The 21747-nt window shown below is 50.1% G+C and overlaps 1 long non-coding RNA gene across 8 annotated transcripts in view; it reads left to right on the forward strand.

The window, feature by feature from the left end:
• The first annotated feature begins 4649 nt into the window (after nt 1–4649).
• The window catches only part of LOC139361081 (uncharacterized), a 139463-nt gene continuing 122365 nt past the window's right edge, over nt 4650–21747 (forward strand). For 3 of the 8 annotated variants that reach the window (XR_011618638.1, XR_011618639.1, XR_011618637.1), the window contains exon 1: nt 17906–18645. This is a non-coding gene — a long non-coding RNA (uncharacterized lncRNA). Of the gene's footprint in view, nt 4938–17886; nt 18646–21747 lie in introns of those variants that run through there. The other 5 variants (XR_011618641.1, XR_011618635.1, XR_011618640.1 and 2 more) reach the window with 5 other exon arrangements.

Raw genomic sequence — 21747 nt, forward strand, 5'->3', positions numbered from 1 at the left:
GAGTCCTGGCGTGTGAGGCAGGCCTGGGCCAGGCTCCTTGGAGGATGTCACAGACCTGCTGCCCATGCAGGGACCACCCACCTCTGAGTCCCACGCAGATTTTCCTCCGTAGCCGAGTGAAATCCTGGTGTGGTGAGTGAGGCAGTCAGAGGCACCTTTTGTGGAAGGAGGACAAAGCTGGAGAGAAAGAGGTTTTCCTAAAGGCACAAGGCGCTGATTGTGCGTTAGGGATAATTCCTAGGAGTGTGGTTGCTGGTGGGTGGAAAACTGTAGCCAGAGAATAAGTGGGAATGGCCCTTGCTGGTACTTAACGGATTTGTTCACGAATGATCTGAACAGTTCCAGTGAAAAGAGCATTTCGGACACAGAAGTTTTCATCCTGCCTGACAATCAGCGTGACTGTGGGCTGTTCCATCCTTCTTGGGCGACAGTGAGAGGGTCTCAGGCCCTTCCGGCCCTGTGCTGGCATTTCCCCAGGGTGTATGCCCCATCCCGAATAGGCTGGAATGCCTCTGGGTGCAGCTGAGCCTCTTGAAAAGGGAAGAGACATGTGATGTGCTCTGGCTGAACAGGAAAGTGAGGGAGGACGGGGAGAGGGGCCTGGAGGTGAGGAGGATGGTGAGCAACACTGGGGAGAGAGGACGGAGGGTAACACCAGGGACAGGGGGATGGAGGGTAACGCCGAGGACAGGGGCATGGAGGGTAACGCCGGGGACCGGGATGGAGGGTAACACCACTTCTCCAGGTGCCTTTGGGGGATGGTGCCGCCTCTCTCACCCCAGAGTGAAGCCAACAGGATTCTGTCCCGAGGAGCCCCAGAGCCTGGCAGCTGGGATTGGCCCAGTATGAACCACCGTTCACTGGCTCTGCACCCTGGGACAGGCTCCCTGGTGTTTCCACCCTGGTTTCCCTTCTGGACAGTGGGACCCTGAGTATCCCCGTCCCAGCTGCACCCAGAGCCCTGGACTCCAGCGTGTCATAGGCACTCGTTAGCGTTTCTTTTGTTGTGGTCCGTGGACGAAGTGGCTCTCTCTTTGTGTGTTCACAGCCCTCCTGCTCACTTTACCTTCTGGGAACACTTTTTACAGAGCTTCGTATGTGGGGAGGACTCAAGTGATTAATCGAATATTTCATCAGGTGCGGTTCTTCTGTTTCCCAGTTTTGACGTAACATTTGGTGAAATTTCCCGGGACTCATGTGGTCAGCCTCACGGTTTCACTCTGTCACTTTCTAATGCAGTATTTTTGGGAGTCTTTTAAATTCAGCGCCACCACTTAAAAATAAGTTTTATAATATGCAGTTTCAGGTTAATTCTTTACCTTTGTGTCTCAGGCAGTGGCTCCCCACCTGTGAGTTGTCAGAAAGGTTCACGCAGTTTTCCAGGGCGGCCTTTGCATTTACTGCAACTATAAAGAGCTCGTTCCTGCTTCGGAGGCGATTGACACGCAGTGAGCGTGAGGCTGTGCGTGGCTTAGCGTCTTCTGCAGGCTTAGAGGTCACTTTCTGTTCTTCCCCAAGCCTGCTGCGCTGTGCCGAGTGTTCACTGCGGGCGACGGTTACGCTGTCTGGCACAGGCCACCGAGGCCACAGGGCAGGTTCCACGTAGCGGAGCCTGCAGAATGGCAGAGCCCGGCCTCCTTGCCGCCCTTCACGGGGAGCAGAAAGCGCAAGCCTGTGATCAGAGCTGTGCTAGCCCAGAAAGCCTCTGAACAGGTTGAATTGAGGAATCTGCTCCTACCAACTGCCCATGTTTAGGATGTGTTTGAGTTTTTGTGATTTTTCTTGCACTGAAGCTACTGGACTGGCTCTGTGTCACCGTCATGGGTCTTCATGTTGCCCCGACGGGAAACGGCGGGGGTGGAGGGCTACACAGAGGCTGCGGCCCTGATAATGAAGGGCTTGTTGCCTCTTTGGACAGTGAGTTCAAACTCTTTGTAATTGTCAGCACAAAGAGTGACCCGCTGAGGACACGGCTGTAATACAGGGTGGCATGGTTGATTGTCATAGCTGATATCAGATACCTGCCTCTAAAATGACGGTACCCGTAGTGTGGCTCCAGGAGGGCAGCTCCTGCCAAACACACGTGCTCCTGGGCCCCTGCAGACAAGGTCGTGTTGCCAGCCAGGCCTGCAGCTGTGAGTGCAGAGGAGTCTACAGGGCACCGAGTGCCTCCCTCGTTTGCTTGTGGGGTCCAGCCCTCCGTCCCTCCCGGTCCCCAGTGCGGCTTCTCCCAGGATTCTCCCAGCCCTGTGGACACCTCCGTCTTCACAGCTTCTGTAGTTTTCTCGTGGGCGCCCCAGGTGGGCGCCTGGGCAGGGTTCGTGTGTTAGTTGAGTTCTCTCTAGCCAACCCTGGCTCGTGGCTCAGCAGGTCCCTTCAAATGAGTCAGCCAGCTGTGTGCCTGCATGTTCAGGATACTTGTCAGGGGCTTTCCTCAGAGCAAGACCGACGCTCACCTCATCCTTGGGACTTTGGAGCCCGCCCTGGAGAGACTGTAGCCAGTCCAAAGGGGCCGTCCGGGTCCCGCAGGCTGGTGGGAGTGACTTCTGAGCCACTCGAGACCCCACTTTGTGTTCCTACACACCACAAAGCCACTTAAAGTGCCATGTTCTGGTGCCGTGTGCCTCTCCAGTGTGCCACACAAGCCCGGACGGGGATCTGAGCGGGCGCTGCCTTCCTCAGGCTATGCTTGAGTTTTGGGGCAACTGGAGCACTCGTGGCTGTGATGATCACCGCTGTCTGGGCTCCCCTAGAAGGTCTCACCCGCAGCCTGAGGGCCACGTCGGCAGCCACCGAGGAGCCGCCAGGTGCGGCGTTGGTCCCACTCAGTTCTTTTCGACTTTGGTGACAAGAGGAGACAGCAAAACTTCAGCTGGGAGCCCCAGGCCTTCTCTGCTTGGGGCCCTGGGACTGAGATAGCACAGATCCTGCCATCCACGTTCTGGGGGCCCCGCCGTGCGGCTCCCTCCTCTGATCAGGGGCCACGCCCTTGGGCTGGGCAGCTCCGGGTTCTCGCACTCAGGGGCCCAGGGAGGGTCCTGGATGCAGAGAGAAGGAGAAGGGTGGCGGTTTGAGCCCAACTGTGTTGGCTTCATCTTCTGCCTCCTGTCCCTAAATACATTTGCAATGTTTTCCATATGAAAACTCAGAAGGGATTTTTAATGACTGGAATCTGTGAATTCCATGGGAGCCAAGTGTGTCCACCTCTTTCACCCACCTCATTTCTCCCCGTTGGGGCTGATTTTGGCAGCGTTCAGAGGGGCATGGACTCAAGGGGTGGTGGCCAGCCCTCGGCCCTGTGTCCCTCTCCTCCTCCCCTCAGCGCCACAGCATTTCGGTGTCATCCCCTTCCCTGCGCGCGTCCTCATGAAAACCAAGTGCGGCTGGAGGGAGATGCCTGTGCCCACTCCCGTGACCTTCCCGGCCAGCCTGGCTGCAGCAGCCTCTCAGCAGGCATCTTTCTGGTTCTGCCTCCGTGCCCCTCCCATCACTTGACGCTCGTGCTCCTGAATCTTCACGCGTGTACTCTGTGCATCCACCTCACGGGCTCCCTGGGAACGGAGACAGTGTCTCACACCGGTCAGAATGCTCTTCTCTGTCCACTGAATAGTCCAACACAGAATCATTCCTCTGTGATTATTTATGCCTTGTTATGTAGAACTGGAATAAAGAAAAAGTGAATTTAGACATTACAGCCATCAGGTTGAAGCTAGGTAATTGCATTAGGGAATTAAATGAGAGCATTTGAGCTTCTTGAGTTCTAATTCCACATCTTCGTATCCCCGTCACTCCATACCCAGTGTCTAACACAGCCCTTGGTCTAGGAGTTTCTTGATAAATGCTTCCTGAATTGAACTGGACTGAGCTTAACATTTCCACGTCATAATTCCTAGTCAATATCGGGTATTTAGTCAAATAGAGTCAAGTAGAGAGAGGCATTGGCCCATCTGGAAAAAGGGCAAGGCATGGTGCTTTAGGCCCAGGTCCCCAATATCAACTATGAAAATAAAACGTTGTCATCTCCAATTGCAGCCCTGTCCTCAGCTCGTCACTGTTTATGCTAACAATTATAAACAGCTTGAACTTGCTGTCCTGAGAAGCAACACATCCTCCATTCTCTCTGCAGTGCAGCTGCCTTGGTGGATGGAACATGCCCCTCCTCCCTCCCTCCCCCTCCTCTCTCCTTCTCCCCCCTCTCTCCCTCTCTCCCCCCTCCTCTCTCCCTCTCTCGCCCCTCGTCTCTCCCTCCCTCCCCCCTCCTCTCTCCCTCTCTCCCCCCTCTTGTCTCCCTCCCTCTCCCCTCCTCTCTCCCTCACTCCCCCCTCCTTCTTCCTGTCTTCTCTCACCTTTCTCCTCCCACCTTCTCTCCTGGGCTAGGGGCAGAAGAGAAGAGACCTCCGGAATCTTCTGCTTCATTCAAGCAGCTTGGGGGCAGCATCAAGTGCTACAATTTGGCTGCTCCAGCAGGTGCCTCAGGGCAGCCTTTCTAATGGGAATCCTGGAATCATGTCTTTCCTTAATGTGTCCTAAAGGCTGGAGGACATGAAGTGAAACAATGCTCCATGCTCGGTCCTGTGATTTTGTGTATTTATTAGACTTAATTTGAAATTAAAATAAATAATACCCAAGGTAGAGCATGAAAAAAAAGAAAAAACAGGCTATGGTGTTTGAAAAACAAACAAAACCGTTTGGTTTGTTGGTTTGTTCTTAGACCTTCAGAGGCTCCTAGGTCACACGTTTCAGTTTCTCAGCGAGTGACATTCTCGTGTCAGCCTCTTGTTTGATGATGTCAGCCACAGCAGAAAGAAGCACTCCGTAGGCCCCGTGCTCAGCACATTGGCGTGAGCTTCTGCCGTCTTCTGTTCATGCTCATCACAGCTCTGTGCAGTGGGCGTCCTCCTGATCCATGTGGGAGAATGGAGGATGGAGGCGGAAGGGTGAGTGACGGCAGGATCACATGAGGGGTCTCTCCCGAGGAAGGGAGGGGAACCGGCCCAGGACCTCGGTGCCCATCGCGTCCTTCCTCCTCCTCCTCTGCCTCTCTGTGACTGTTTGACTCAGGCTGCAGGGACAGACATGAGTATGTGCAGAGCTTGTGTGCACCCCTGGGGGTGTGTGCTCATATTGGCAGAGAGGGATGTGAGCGTGTACAGAGCGTGTGTGCACACCTTGGGGATGTGTGCTGGCGTTGGCAGGGACAGATGTGAGTGCATACAGAATATGTGCTGGCATTGGTGGGACAGATGTGTACAGAGCGTGTGTGCACACCTCGGGGTTGTGTGTTGGTGTTGGCACGGACAGATGTGAGCATGTGCAGAGCGTGTGTGCACACCTGGGGCTGTGTGCTGGTGTTGGTATGGGCAGATGTGAGCGTGTACAGAGCGTGTGTGCACAACTAGGGGTGCGTGCTTATGTTGTTTTGTAAGCGGCAAATACGTGGCCCGTTGCCTCGGGCGGCCCTGCGCCCGTGCTGAGTCCGTCAGTGGCCCTCGGGTTGGGGTCTCCATCTCCCCAGACAGCACTCGAATGGCTTGAGGTTTCAGATTCTTCCTCTCCGGGTACTTGGACCTCCTCAGGACCAAACATCAGAACCAGCCAACTGCAAACTACAAGAACGTTCAAATGCATCTTCAGTAGGAAAAAAAGGCAATGGGAATAATTTTCCAACATTACCCCGTGGGTAAGCCGTTAGATACTCCAGCCAACAGATTGAGTCACTTTAAAATTTACACCAATTAAAATAGTTCTGAGAGTTACAGAGCTTTACCGCTAAACCTTGAAATAATTGAAGCGTTCTGCTCCACTTGCTTACAAACGGTTTGAGGATAACTTTCAGTCCAAAGCAGCAACCTTCTAAATCCAGCTTAGATGCGAGGCTCCCACTGACACAGGAAGAGACAGTGGCCCTTGATTATTCTCCTGTGTTCAGATACTTTGTCATTTTTTTTTTTTTTGTATCCTGATCAGCACTTCTGCTTTTCCAATTCAAACTAAAGGGAGTTTAGTTCTGTTTTGGAGAAGCTGTGGTTAGTGGTTTCTTTTCATGGTTTACTTAATCTCTTAAGTCTGGCACTTACATTTACCCAAATGGACTTTTCTTTAGTACGACGGTGCCATAGCCCAGGGCTTCTCCCTCCATATCTGCTCCCCAGGAGGCCCCCTAGGAATGGGCGCTGGAGATCCAGCCCCTCTCCGTGTGCCCTTTTCTTTGAGTCCAATGTAGGTTTGGCTCAGAGAAGAAAACAGGCCTCCGGGTTAGGTGCCTCTGACTGCTTGCTTGTGAAATGTTTAATGAGAAGGCGTCTTCCAAACTAATTTTACACATTAATAGTTGTAGCTTAAAGTGTCACTGCAGTCATAAGAATAAGAAACACTCCCATAAAGTAGATAAGCAGAAAAAAGCCGTAAAAGTTTAATAAAGCGCAAATAAAATGGTGTTGTAAGAATGTACAGTGGGAAATGTTCTCAGTCCAGCCAGATCGGCTGTGGCATCCTCCTGTAAATACATTCAGCCATGTGTGGCCCTGATCGCAATCACTACTGTGAATTGTGATCCAGAATGTTCTTGGGGGCCGATACCTGGACTGTGCCAGCAGCTGAGTCTCATTGGAGGTCACGGCGGTGATGTGCTTAGTGTGGCCATCTGGGCTGAGGGGTGGTCACCCGTTCACTCACCACGTGCAGCCGTTATTCTTGTGATGGAGTTGCACAGGGCCCGGCTTGTCCACCTTGGCTACTTAAAGTACCGGGAACCCAACCGCTGGTGAGTGCGTCCCGACATGGGAGCTGTCTTTTTTATCCAGGGCCCTCTGGTGCTGCAGACCCTGAGTCCACGGGGAGGCACCGGAGGGCTCTACTGGGCCATGGAGGTCCCCGAGCAGGTGGTCACTCATTGTGAAGTGGTCCATGGCCTGTGAGGTTATTCCCGGGGTCTGTGTGAGCGAGGTTAACCAGTTCACAGCTGGGCACTTACCCCTTACACAGGTGACACTACTTAAAGTGGAATCTCTATTAGCTCGCACGGGCGTGTGTGAGGAGCTGGGAGGGTGCGGAGGCTTGGCCCTAGCACTGGAGCCCGGGCTCCTGACATTCTGCGTCTTCCTGCTGAGGGGCCGTCAGGGCTGCTGTGGGTCCTGAAGACAGTAGGTGCCATATGGACCAGGGGATGCGGAAGCCTCTAGAGGCTGCGGGAGGCGAGGAGACGGTCGCTTCCCCAGAGCCAGCCCTGTCGACACCTCGACGTTAGCTGGTGGGACCTGTTTTGGACTCCAGCTTTCAGAAATGGGAGAAAATAAGTCAGTGTTCAGGGCGCTAACTTTGGGGTGATTTAGTGGAGAAATAGAAAACCATCCCACGAAGGTGCATGCATTGAAATGTGCTCTGTCCAGGTGTTCACAGTGGCGTGAGGGGGATGGCATCAGGGTTCGGGGAACTGTGCAGCTTTACTGAAGGAAGGGGGCTCGCCACGCCTTTCCTCATGTAACTGAAGGTATGTATGCCTGCCACACCGCCCAGGAGACAGGGACTAGAAATCTGACTTTATTTCTTATGGGAACCAAGGTCAGAACACGGTGAGGGCCGAGACGAGCTTCCTACAGCCTGACCTGGGAAGAAGAATCGCAAGTAGTTTGTGGTTTTCTACACAGACCTGTCCTTTCAGGTTTTGTTAAGTTCTGGATAAAGGGAGAAGCCAGGCACACCTCGGCGACGGACAGTGTTTCTGGAGGTGGTGCGGCTTCAGCCTTAATGTGGCCGTGTGGTTGGGAGGCTCAGAAACTGCCCTCCAAGAGCACTCATTTGTTCCTTATTGCACTAATACCTCATTTACAGAAATCCACAGAAATTACAGAGCAGTGCGGGAGGCCTCTGGTCTGGATGGGTTTGTGTGGACCGAGGTCACGGGGTGTTGTCCCAAGTGCTTATCCTGATCTGGCAGAGGCTCTGTTCCCAAATAATTATTCCACAGTTTCAGAGCCTATATCTGAGTGATAGTCTTTTAACTTTGTTGCATAAAAGTAAACAAAGTATGTCTTGAGGGTCTAAAAATTCATGTAGTAATCATGGCTGTAAACTCATACATGGGGCTTTTGGGATGGAGTGAAAACCACCGTCACCTGGCGTGGACGCTGCGTGGTATTTTTAGTGTGGTGGCCTGCTCGTGCCTTGAACTCTATCTGCAGTGTGAGCAACAGCTGTGTATTTGAGAAATGTGGGCAGGTCAGCTTGCTCCTCCAGGGGCCTGCGGGCGTCCGGGTGAGGGGCCTGGGATGCGGCCATGTCAGTGGGAAGGAGCTTGGTTGTGTCAGCAGATATGTCTGCCTCTACAGGCCTGCAAGCCAACCAGAACCCAGTTTTCCTTTGGCCATCTAATGCCAGAAAAAAATCTGTTTCTTAGAGACTTTCATAATTTATATTAATGAACCGTTTGACCATACATAAAATGTTATAAATGTATGAGGCTTTACAACTTGGCAGATGTGTAACTCACATGTTATGATTGAATCCAACTGTTGAAGATATTTGTTTCACTGGAAGGTTTTTAGCATTTTATGTGCAAACCAAATGCCAGTAGCATTTTGAAAGAGTATTTCGGAATTTTAAACACAGAGTGGGACAGTGCTGGGTCTCTGGGATGCTGGTGAGGTGGACGTGACCTCAAGCTCTTGGAGCTTGCAAGCAGGATTCCTAAATTGTCACACTTGCAGTGCTGGAAGTCAAAGTGGACTTCTGTAAATGAGGCATTAGTGCAATAAGGAACCGATGAGTGCCCTTGGAGGGCAGTTTCTGAGCCTCCCAGACACCGCCGGAGGAAGTGGGGGAGGGGGGCAGTAACCCACCAGAACCTGGACGGTGGAGCCGGGTTTGCTGGTGGCCCTGCGTGGCTGGTCATTACGTGCAATAAGGAACAGGTGAGCGCCCTTGAGGGCGGTTTCTCCCTGCTTCGGAACTGCAAGTGGAAGATGCCTCAAAGTGGGGGGAGGTTGGTGGTGGTCGGTTATCCAGTGGGGCCGGATTTGCTGGTGGCCGCTGTGTGGCAGGTCACTGGGTGGAGCGATAGGTGAGTGGAGTGGGAATAGAGGATGCACCCTCCACAGCTACTGCTGGGAGTTGGCTCTGGTAGCAGAGGGGGCATAGAGGGATTCCCACCAAGGGCAACACGGCTGGGGTCCCACGTGTGCTGGACGCTGACGTGTGGCTATGTGATCTCAGTCTCCACAGCCATCCTGGGAAGTGGGTTCAGTTACCTTCCCATCTCATATTTGAGAAATCTCGGGCTCACATCACAGCTGGGTGGGTTGGAACTAATGTCTCAGGCAGGACGTTGGCCCCAGAGCCCAGCTCTTACCACCACCACCCCGCCCTTTTCAGTCCACCAAGCTTGTAGAGAGGGGTGTGTGGTGGTGGGGGGCGGCTGAGAAACCAACATAGTAGAAGGGGGGAAGGAAATAAACCAGGCAGGAGACACAGGCAGTACTTGGGAGGTCTACACGGGGTCTGGGTGTGGGGGGCACCTCTGGGCCTGTGAATCCCGTTCAGTGCTCCCGGCTTACCCAACCTTGGCCCTCAGCCACATGTTGTGCGTTTTAGGTGAAATCTCAGTCCCTCGCATGGTGCGAGCATCTTTTCTCCCTGGCTTTGCCTCTCCTTAAATCACAGAGTCTCAGTGGGGATGGCGGGGTGGTTGGTGGTCCATGGAATTTGCCCTCCACTTTCCCATCCTTGTCCTGTCCTGTCTGGCCTGTTACCTGAATCGGTGTCTCTTCAGAGCCTGCAAATGAGTGGAGGCCACAGCAGCCCCTCGTTGACCGGCCTCTCAAACTTTTTTATTCATCAGAATCGTGTTAAATGCTGATTCCTAGGCACCCCATTAGACTCTCTATGCCTGCCTGGCATGGGTACTTTGGGGACGGTACAGAGGGTTGCTGGGCTGTTCCAGGAGGGAATTTGCATTTGTAGAATGTCCCCTGTGGTCTTTCCAGCACTCTACTTTCCACGCACACGTGGCATTAAACCTGGAAGACCTCTGGGTGCTGTGCTGGTGAGGAAGTCCCGGCTGGACGAGGGGCTGCTGGGGCTCGGACTTGATTCCTGGGCTGGGGGCTGTGGGCTTATTCTCTTCAGTGGGCCTGCTGATGGGATGCCCTGAGAAGTTCTGCTGTGCACTCAGGGGATGGTGCAGAGACAGGCTCAGGAAACACAGACCATGGATTTAAAAATTCCTACTGGAAAATCTTTTATGAGCAAAGAAATTTGCATCTAACTGAAGACAATCATTGCTTGAATAATTGGTTTGTTTACAAAATTGGTCCTATGAACAGATTAAAGTTTTCATTCATGCCTTATCTATAACGTAAATAGGAGCTGTTACCGCAACCTAAATTAGCCTTAAATTTTGTATCAGATTGCAGTCCAGATTACAAACGGCTGCTTGATAATCTAATTGATAAAACGGAGGAATTTAGTGCTTGGAACCCAGCGTGAAGAGAACAGAATTGCTTTGGCTTCTCAAAAGCGTGTGACTGAGGGGTGACCTGGGGTGAAGAGAAGTGGCTGGCGTCATTATACTCGAGGAGATGATCTGCCGGAGCGCCTCTCAGCTGTCTTCTGGATAAAACAAAAGGGCGAAAAATGGAAAAATTCAGCACTGAGTTCGTCTATGCCCTGAGCTTCTCATATGGTCATTAATGTGACCGGGCTGTATCTGTGAAGCCTCCATACAGGCACAAAGGAATTAGGCTAGAGTAAGGCGGCCGGCGACCTCTGGCGTCTGGACCGCGTGTCATTTCCTAAAGCCCTTTTGGGTGAAATGACAATCGCAATGTCTGTTCGGAGAAGTGTAATCTCACGTATGAGATACAGATTTTAAATGATGTAGATTTTAAACACCAAAGTCAGGAAGCTTGGTGGGAGTGGCTGTCTTCCAAGTGGTTTTCTGTGCTGCCATGGATGAGGCGTGGATGTGTTTGTTGGTGAGATCCACTGGTGAAAGGGCTAAGCAAACCCTGCAGCTGGGGCGGTGTGAAGCTACATCTCTTCCGGCATCCCAAGTAAATACATTTTGTAAATCTTGTGAATTTGACCCTGACCCTAACCCTGAGTGTTGAAGTCTGGTGCAGTGTCTTGAGCCCTCTTCTGCATTGAGGGTGAGTGACTGTAAATGAGCGATTCCTCAGTGACGAAAGTTCAAATTTGGCTTCCCTGAGAAAGCCAGACCTCAGTCACCCGTATCTCCATTGTAAGCACTGTGGCCTCTAGGCGGGTGACTGGAAGTTTCCAGGCCCGCCTTGGAGACACAGCCGTGCAGTGCTTGATGATTTGATAACATCGGCCACCTTCTGTCTAATCACGGTACAAATGATTCTCCTACAAGGAAACGGATCTGGTTTCTTCCCTGATCGTTGGAAGAAGCAGCCCACCTAGGAACTGCACTGTCCTCTGCACTTTCACAGCGAAGCCTGTGTCTGTCTCCCAGGAGTGTCATGTGTGTTGTGGGAATCATGGGAATTGCCTCTTTAATTCTTCCTGCTTTTGAGGGCTCGGGCAGCTCTGCCTGTTTCACCCGGGACAAGCAGCGGGTGGTCTCTGGCTGCTGTGGGACTAGGGCTTGTGTTTCACCTGGGGAGAGCAGCGGGTGGTCTCTGGCTGCTGTGGGACTAGGGCTTGGGGTGCATCATCACATCCGGTGACCTGTCCAGGTGGGCATCATTGTCTTTTGCCTGTTGGCTGAGGCAGCTGTGATGCCATGGGGGTCATGCTTGTGTCAGGGCCAACCCAGTTCTTCCTGTGCACACCTCTCCTGCTGGAGTGCCTTTCCTTATGATGACGTGCTGAATTAGGGCGGAGAATGCAGAGAGGCTCTGGGCATCTCCTTCCCATTCTTATTCCCTGGAGCTGTGATGCCTGACAAGGGAGCCCATAGCCAGAGGCTCCTTTAAATTTAATTAGAATAAAGATTTGATTACATAGCCAAACACATTTGAAAAGAACTTCACAGATTAAATTCCGGATTCAGCCCTTCAGGCCCAGTGGCCACGTTTCGGGGCTCAGCAGCTGTAGGTGGCTGTTATCTTTCTGTGTTGGCTGAGCAGATTGGGACGTTTCCAGTTCAGCTGGCAGTTCTCTTGAATGGCTCTGCCTGTGGTGGGGGCACCTTGGCTGGAGAGCCTCGTGGGGAGCCTTTAGGCCTCTGGCTACAGCCAGGCTGCACGGTTCCTGTGCCCCGGGTCCTCTGAGGCCCAGATGGATCCCACCACAAAGCCAGCACTGCTAGACTTGGGTACTGTGTGCAGACAGCAGAGGGGCACGTCTGGGCCTTGCAGGGGCTAGGGTGACTGGCCTCCTTGGCCAGGATCCCGTCTCCAAGTTTTCAGAGGAAATGCATCCACCGTCCACACCGTGCACCAGAGGAAAACTGCAGGCTTCTCTGTGGATGGTGAATTGAGATCATGCAGAGTGACTAGGTTTGGGCTCCTGACCAGCGTGAAACTTGATACCTTTAGGTGGAACCTGACATGCCTCCATATGTACATGGCAAAGAGAATGCAGCGTTGTCAGCTTGAATCCAGATGTGCTCCCGTTTTGAGGTGGAAGGTTCTGGGAGTATTGGCCGTTGGTGATTGTCCTGCCATGGAGGACTTTGAATGCAGGCACTGGTTTGGGATAACCCTGGTTTCCTGGTCCTGTATGTGGGCATCGCTGAGTCTCCCGGGCTGGAGGAAAGCAGGGCAGATGGGAGGGTGACAAGAGGTCAGGTGTTTCCAGCTCTGGGGAGTGATTGCATCAGACGGCTGAGATCAGGTGGCCAGGGAACAAAGCAGGGGTGCATGGAAATGTCATGTTTCCTGGGGTATGGGGAGGACCTGTTGAACTCTATTCCTGGGCAACAGTTCTTCCATTCTCAGGAATCTGTGCCATTGTAATTGAGTAGCAAATTCTAGAATTGCTCTAATTACTTACTGTTAAGTCCCCATCCCAATTACCATGAATTAGCAACAGTGATAACAGTTTGCCTGGTCAAGCCTTGCTAAGAAAAACCAGTGGAACTAGTTTTAGTTGCCTCGAGTTCCCTCCAAATCGGATTCCTTAGCGGCTTATGTCCCCACAGCTGCTGCAGTTCTTCCTGGGCCTGGCAGGCACATTCCAGACATTCACATCTCAGCTCAGATGCAGGCGTGCATATTATAGAAAATCGCACTGCGCTGTGATTGGCTTGAGCTGACGTTCTCTAGGTGAGAGGCGGAGGCCGAGGACCTGTGAGGGACTGAGTGTCCTCTCATTGACTTGGAGCAGGTGCACATCTGTTCTTCAAAAGTTCTAATGGGATGAAATTAGAAATATGAATCTTTAAAATTCACGTGTTACGAACTCTGTTCAGTGATTTCCTCTGAAATGAGAGACTATTTGCAGACGAGGCATTCAGACTGCAGCTCTCCTTAGAACTGTCCTAGACCTCGATGCCGTCCTTTGGCCTCTTCCTGGGTGTGGGGTCCTCTGCTTGAAGCAAAACCACGTGGTCTGTGCATCACTACGGCAACCAGCTCAACGTATACACCCACTGGGAGGGGGGCCGGATCACTTAACATTTTAAATGCATTTAACATTAAACCAGCAAGTCAGCCAGTGCTTTCTGTAACCAAGCTGCCTGGCTCATGGGAACCTCACACTTGACTTTTCGGAAGAGAATACTTGCTTCTGTGGAGTGTCAATATTTGTCTCATTTCTTGAGACTCTGCTCAAAGTGATGAACGTGTGTAAATTAGGACCTTTTTGTGTAAATTGGGCCACAGAGCTCTCTAAGCACAGTCAGGGGAGTAAACAGCTGTGAAAGATGCCGCCTGATGTGAGCCGTGACCAGGCATTTTGGAACCTGGGATCCCATCTCCAGCCTTTCAAAGGACGTAGAGGAATTGGCCTGATGTGAGCCCTGGCCGGGCACTTTGGAACCTGGAATCCCATCTCCAGTCCTTCAAAGGACAGAGAGGAATATAAAATGCAGATGGGAGAGTTCATATTTTGGGCATCTCTGTTCTTTTGAAATCAAAGTGCAAGGAAAAAGTTTTGCCTTGAGGTCTTACCCCATACTTGTTTTTCTCCTGAGGTTTTAACATTTTCTTAACTGCTTTTTTCTCCCCCGATCCTTGGGGAACTTCTATCTTCATATCTTCTTAAAAGATATGGTTAAATTCAACACTGAAATTTAAAAACATGCATTCATATTATTTTTCTTTAAACTGATGTATCTGATGTTGGTGAAGAACTCACTGGGCGTATTGGTGTATTTTTATTTTTTTGAGACAGTTTTGTGTTGCCCAGGCTGGAATGCAGTGGCGCGATCTTGGCTCACTGCAGCCTCACCTCCTGGTTCACGCCATTCTCCTGCCTCAGCCTCCTGAGTAGCTGGGATTATAAGTGCCTGCCACCATGGCTGGTTCATTTTTGTATTAGTAGAGATGGGGTTTCAACATGTTGGCCAGGCTGGTCTTGAACTCCTGACCTCATTTGATTCGCTCACCTTGGCCTCCCAAAGTGCTAGGATTACAGGCATGAGCCACCACACTCGGCCTGGGATATTCTTGATTGTAACTGTAATAGATCCCTTTAATAAAAACAAAACAGAACACCACCACCACCAACAACAAAAAAAACAGCTGTCTGAAAAGTCCCAAAATTAAAGAGCTCACTTGGACAGGGATTTGGACACCAGTTGAATGGCCCAGCACAAACCATAGTTACATGGGCCACTCGGCCTGTTAGATCCTTAGGGTATTTGAAGTCATGTGGATATTTGCATTTCTGCTTCTGGATATCGTGTCAGTATGAATTTGTCTAGTGTTTGAGGGCCAGGCTCAGATCCGGGAAAGCAAGAGCCCCTGCCCTCACGGCACTTCTCTTCCGTGTGTGTGTTAGGAAAATAGAAAGCATAAGATATTTTTTTCAATGAGCTGGGAAGATGGAAAAATAAGCTTAAGATGTTTACTTGTTCAGAAGAAGGGAGGTGCAAGGAATACTCAGCTTTGCTGCTGCTGAAGGAGGCCCCTGGCGGAGGATGTTTCAGAGGTAGGGTTTGTCTGAGAAAGGTGGTAAGAGGCAAATAGGATGACCCATCTGGTTTGCCAGAGATGGGGAAAGTCCGTATCCCCAAAACAGCCTCAGCATTCTGGCAAAGGCTTTGGAAAACCAGCTAGTGTGTGGGACCTTGTTGGCTGCTGGGGAGAAAGAAAACACTGCTGGTCCTGAGGACTGTACTGTTCTTCCACTGCTATAAAGAATTACCTGAGGCTGGGTAATAAGGAAAAAAAAGGTTTAATCGGCATACAGTTCTGTGGGCTGTACAGGTTTCTACATCTGGGGAAACTTAGAGTGGAAGGTGAAGGGGAGGTGGGCATGTCTTCACATGGCTGGAAGGGGAGAGAGAGTGAAGGGGAAGGTGCCATGCACCTCTAAACAACCAGATCTCAGAACTACCATGAGGACAGCACTTGGGGGATTGTGCTAAACCATTAGAAACCACCCCCATGAGTCACTCCCACCAGGGCTCACTTCCAACAAAGGGTTAGAGTTCAGCATGAGATTTGGGTGGGGACACACAGCCACACCATGTCAGGCTTCCCATTCTTCTCCTGCACATGCTTCACAAATGGTTCTGTCATTGGTTTTTGTTTTTGTTGATACATAATATGTGTACATGTTTTCAGAGTGCATGTGATATCTTGATTCATCCCTGTATTGATGAAATCTGTGTACTTGGGATGTCTTTCACTTTAAATATTTTCTTTTCCTTATGCTGGTAATGTTCAAGTTATTCTCTCCTAGCTGTTTTGAAATACACAGTAGATGACCCACTGCCATCCCCCTGCTGATTTATCAATAGTAGGTCTTGTGCTCCCATTAGGCTGTGTGTTTGTCCCCGTTACGAGCCTCTGCCCATCCTGCTTATGAGTGGGCTCTGCTGGGCCCTGTTGACCACCTACTCTTGGCCTCCATGAGATCTGCTCTCAGCTCCTGCTTATGAGTGAGAACATGCTCCATTTCTTTGCTTGGCTCATTTGCTTAACGTATATCCTCCAGCTCCATCCATCCTGTCGCAGATGACAGGGATCTCAGCTGTGTGGTGGAGTATTGCTCCTGTGTATGTTCGGGTCACGTTCCCTTCATCCCCTGTTGACGGACACTCAGGTGATTCCAGACCTTGGCTGCTGTGGATGGTACTGCATTGAAGCTGAGAGCAGTCACTGGCTTTATACTTGGGGGACGTGAGCCACTTTGATGTTCTCAAGCAGCCATTCCCCAAAGTCCTCCGTGGAATGCCGCATTCCTTTGTGCCCATGGCTTCCACTAGGATGAAGAGCTGGGAAGGGGCTTTGAGTGAACCCTTGGGTTTCTGTCTTTAATTGGTACCCAGCTGCACTGACCAAGTGGGGGTCCCAGTGACCCTTGACACTACCTCACATAAGGTCCAAAGATGCAGTTAGGTTCTTTTTTTAACTTTTTTTAAAAAAAAAAACCCTTTTGACCTGGTTAAGCTATAGCATTATCAGTTAGTGTTTTTCATATTGGAAAGGTGTATATTTTATTTTCTAAGAAGGAAAGAAATCCTGTTAAATACTCTAACCACAGATTAAATCATGTCAAGGAAAGAGGTACTATTTTGGGGGAAAATTATCCCTTCATGTCAATGATCAAGGAGATGACTTAGATTGTTTAATTGAGTTAATTATGAAATCTTAAGTGGTTTTGAGAAGATGAGCTGTGGATACTGCAAGACATGAGACTGATGCTGATTTAATGTTAGTCAGCCCTGACAGAATGTGGCTAATATTTAAAGCTTGCTCCAGTATTGCTTGATAGATTGTAAGTTAATGTAAAGATCTGTTTGATGCTTTTATTTTACAAAATATTATTGAGAAAAAGTTTGACAGCCAAGGAACCACCTTCAACCAATTTCTTCCTAATTTCTATCACTAGAAAAATTTGTCCTGTCAATTCCAAAATTTACTTTTGGAAAGTTCCTGTAAGGAGAGCAGAGGTATTTGTGGTTGAATGGTGACTTGAATTTAGGTGAAGATCGTTAAATATTTCATAGTCATGTTTGTCTTGGTGGTTTTAGCAATTTTATATTAAATTTAGAACTGTGAGTCAAACCAAATGTGTTCTTTCGCTTTTGTGATACTCCTTTGTATGACTATACTGGTAAAGAATGATAAAATGTGTATCGGGTATTTTTTCTGTGTAGATATTAGGATTTTGAGGGGAACAAATTAATCATTCTTCTAATAGACATTGTGCTGTGTGTTGGGTCCTTTGTATATTAGTTGAATCACTCTAATGAGGACCACTTGAAAGTCTGTTTCTATACAAGATCTTTTATATGCTGACTTGTGTTATGCAAAATCCTTCATCCTCAAAGAAGACTAAGCAATGGGTTGGAGGAGAGGTTTAATCCCCCATTAGGTCTATTCCAAATGCCCAGAATTGAATGCAAGTACGAATTATGTTTTTGAAGTGGTGTGTGTGTGTGTGTGTGTGTGTGGTGGACTCCTTTTTAGGTCATGAGAGGGAGTTAAAGCAAAGATCAGATTTGCTGATAAACATTTGTGCATATGCTAGTGGAGAAGTCATATGTCTTGACTGCACCTGCGTACTCTGATTTTGGTTTTGTTAGTGTCCGTAGCTACAAGCCTCACCCACCTCTGGGACTCACCCTGAGGGGCTGTGGTGAGGGTTATTACAGAGTCGTGTGTCTTAGCGAATGGCACAAACGGTCTTGTGGGCCTACTTTGGCTTTGTTTGAATCTGTAGATTGTTAAACTAAGTTTAATATTTTGAGGATTATAAATTGTGATTCTTGTCTAAGAAGAGGTTTCTGTTGTCTCTGAAGACAGGAACCACAATACAGATGGTCCCTGGCTCACAATGGTTACGTTTGTGATTTTTTTTCCCAACCTTGTGATGGTGTGAACTAGTCACACTCAGTGCATTGTTCGGCCCGAGATGGGCTGCCTCTGAATGAACCCATTGTAAGTTGAAACTATTATGTCAAATGCACTTTCTATTTAGGATGTTTTCAGCTTACGCTGGGTTTATTGGAACAGTTTCATCCCATGGTAAGTCAGGGAGCATATATGCTCATAAAAGTAGAGAGGATCTCATAGATACCATGAGATATAATGTCTCTGATGTTATAGAGATACGATGAAAACAATCAAGTGGGACTTGGAAGCCTTGGAGGGACTCACAAGGGTGGCTCCTGGAATGCAAATGTGAGCGCCGCTGGCTTCTGGATGTGACATCTGTGCCTTCTGCTTAGCCCAGTGGGTTATTGGCTGCTCCCGAGGGCAGAGAGGTCCAGCGTTCCTCTGTTTAGGTGTTTGAGCTGCCTTAAGAGGCTAGGTCAATTCTCACTGGTGTCTTCAGGGCTTTAGGTCTTCTGAACAAGCAGGAGGAAGGACGACTTTGTAGAGCTTTGAAAATCTCAACGGACTTCAGGGCCATCCCCCTTGGTAGGAGAGAGCCCCACTGGAGGCGAGCAGGGTGCCATGCGTGCCTGTGCTGGGCCCAGACGTGTACAGACGTTGTGAGGGCCACAGGACACAGATCGGTCTTGGTGCACAACTGGTGTCAATGGCCACGCAGCATTTCTGCCAGGTACATCAGTGCGGGGACTTGGGTTTTGGGGTGTGCGTCCTGGTTGCCTAGTTGCTTGGAAGACCCCTATTCAGACCCCAGCCTGAGTCACCGTGACAGGCCTCCCGCTTCACATGCCACACGGAAGCCGTCGCGTCGGTCACTGACGCCCACCAGCTGTCAGATGTGCGTGTGTATCTTCCCTGGTCTGGTGATGGGTCTTGTTTTGAGGTTATAGTAAACGTTCAGAGAGGTTTTGGATTTTTTATGTTGTTTGCAAGGAGGCAGCAGGGAGTGCTTGAGCAGTGAGATCCCCTTCCCAACCAATGCAATTTCAGATCACAGCAGGTAATTAGGGCAGCGGAGCTGTGGCATCACCTACCCACCCAATGAGAATTCAGATCACAGCAGGTAATTAGGGCAGCGGGGTGGGTGGCAGAACACTGAACTGTGGCTGTTTCTGGTGTCTTGCCCCGCGGACAGCGCATGCTGGGGCCTCCGTGGTCCTCTGTGGGGTGGGTGGAGCACATGAGCTGGGTGCTGCTGGGCTGTGGCTGGCTCCCCAGCCCGGGGTTTATGCAGGACTCGTTCTTAAGACAACTTGGAACCCAGAAAGCAGCATGAGGAGAACGGGTTTGTGCGTTTCTGGATCCTTGGTGCTTCCCAGTCTCAGACGCTGTGCAGGCCCTGAGGGGTCTCGCCGGGAAAACTTGAACAGTCGGCCCCCGGGGTGGAGTGGGGCTGCAGCGGGTCTTGCAGAAACTGGAAGTGGGGGTGAGTGTCTCGCAATCGGGACCTTTCAAATGGGCCCAGCAGGCTGCATGTGTGGAAATGGTGCCACCTAACGCAGGGCTGTGGCCAGCATGGCCTGAAAGGCTACAGCGGGCTCTGTTTCTGCTGTCTTGAGAGAGTCGCTGCACGGTTTTCCTTGGTCTTTGTCTATTTGGAGGACGCTTCCCCCTTTCTTGGGCTTACACAAGCCTTCTGAGCTGCCTTGTTGAGTATGACAAAGCCCTGAGAAGGTATTTTTATCGCATAATTATGTTATCCTGGTGGCTGGATAAATGACCTGCAAATGTGGGTGACTCAGTAGCTCTGAGGGTGCTCAATATCCAAGACAGGTGGGAAGAAAATGTTCAGGCAGGTGTCAGAGAATCTGTTCTCTACTTCACACTGGGGCCCTGGTTTGCTGACAGTCTTCACACTCGATCCAAAATGGGGATAATGAAGTCTCACGGATTCGGCGTCAGCTGAGAGCTGCCTCCAGCGCAGTCTTCTGTGAGTAACAGTTTATAGGTTTGGTGCAAAGGGCGGGCGTTAGTTGATCTTATTTGTGGTGGTGCTTATGGTGGCTTTTCCGTAAGGAATTTAGACTTTATTAGCTTTGGCAAGGGAATCCTGAGTGATAAATTGGAAGAATGCTTCAGGAAACTCTGGAACCTGCAGTGAGTTTGGAATCTGTATGAAATTGAGGTTTGGATTCTCACGATTTCCTAATGCTACCCCGAAACCCAGTAGTTGAGACAGTCGTAGAGCTTCAGTTGTGCTGCCCCGGTTCCCCATTTTAAAAGGAACACGTTGCTTTCATCTAGAATGTTCTGAGCTCTGAGTGCTGCCAGCAGAGTTTCCAGCTCTCGGCATCAGAGGGGAAGCCAGGACTGCGCTCACAGTGTCGCGGCAGCTGGGAGCTGAACCTGGACCTCAGGCACGTGTGATGCTGGCCATTTTCTGTAAACTCCAAGGGTGCAGTGGTCTCCTTGGCACTTTACAGTCTTCTGAAGCTTTTGATGTGTCTGTACTTTATAGATTTTTCAGAAGTAGACGGCCTTTTCCCACACCCTTGGGCTGAGTTTTGTCAGAGGCTGGTGTGTGGGAAGCACTACACCCACATTCTGACAGGGAAGACTCTGGTGCCCAACTGAGGTCAGAGTGGAAATTTGTTTTTCCTTCCCTCCAGTCTGGTCCAGCTGCTCCCTGCTTGGCCAGAAGAAAATCATTCTTATCCAAGTCATAGGCAAACTCCCGAAGTCAAACATTTGTCTTTTTTCTTTAATATACCCATTTAGTTTTTATGGGATGATAGATGGCGAAGTGTTTTTTAGGGGAAAATTAATTTCTTTAATTGCAGAGAACTTTTTGGACAAAAACTGTAATCAAGAAACTATTTTGTAATAAGATCTAGTTAAATACTACAGTTGAAAGCTCCTTATATTTGATCTTAAACTTGGGTCTGGTATGCATGTCCACACACTCATGCTCATGACGCCAGGCTCAGCTGTGAACTACAGGCACGGTACATACTTTCTGGTTGCTTTTTTGAAAGTCTTACTGCTTGGCCTCTCTGACTCAAATGTTGAGTTAGGTTGATTCTGTTCAGAATGTTCATCCCTCCATCTAGGGTCCAGTCATCTTTCAGGGAGGAACCGTCTTCCTCATCTTTGTCCCCTACAGTATTGTATATTTAATAGTTAAATATTTATAGGTTACATGGGTGACTGATCTGTTCATTAGGAGGAAAACAATGCCCATTTTTACATCATTATAATGGACTTGTTAAATGATTGTTAGTATAATGAAGTTTCCATGGCAAAAGAGGCTTTGCAGATGTGACTGTAACGGACAGTGAGATGGGGGAGGACCCTGGGTTGTCCAGGTGGGGTCTAGCGTCCTCACATGTGCATTGATGAGAGGGAGTACGAGGGTCTGCCTCAGAGGAGGACACCTGAGGATGAGATAGAGGCCAGAGGGCTGTGGGGCTGAGGGCGGGGGTGGCGTAGGGGCCGGAGGGGCATGGGCCAAGGGTGGGGCAGTGGCTGGAGGGGTGCAGGGCTGAGGCCGGGGCAGTGGTCAGAGGGGTGTGGGGCTGTGAGCCAAGCTGCATGGCGGCCTCTATGAATTGGGAGACTCCAGGCAGGAACACAACCTACTGACCCCTTGACTTCAGCCCTGGGACTCCTGACTTCCAGGGCTGAGAGGAGGTTTGCATTTGTGGTAATTTGTTGCAGCAGCCATAGGAAGTTAATGCATTGTATCTGTTCTTCACCTCCAAACCTTTGAAAAGTAACCCTGTTGTATCGGCCTTTTGTGTGCCCTAAATTCTAATGAGATGGTTTGTAGGAAATA

Source organism: Macaca nemestrina (genome assembly GCF_043159975.1).
Source record: "Macaca nemestrina isolate mMacNem1 chromosome 4 unlocalized genomic scaffold, mMacNem.hap1 SUPER_4_unloc_9, whole genome shotgun sequence".
In the NCBI taxonomy this organism is placed as follows: Eukaryota; Metazoa; Chordata; class Mammalia; order Primates; family Cercopithecidae; genus Macaca; species Macaca nemestrina.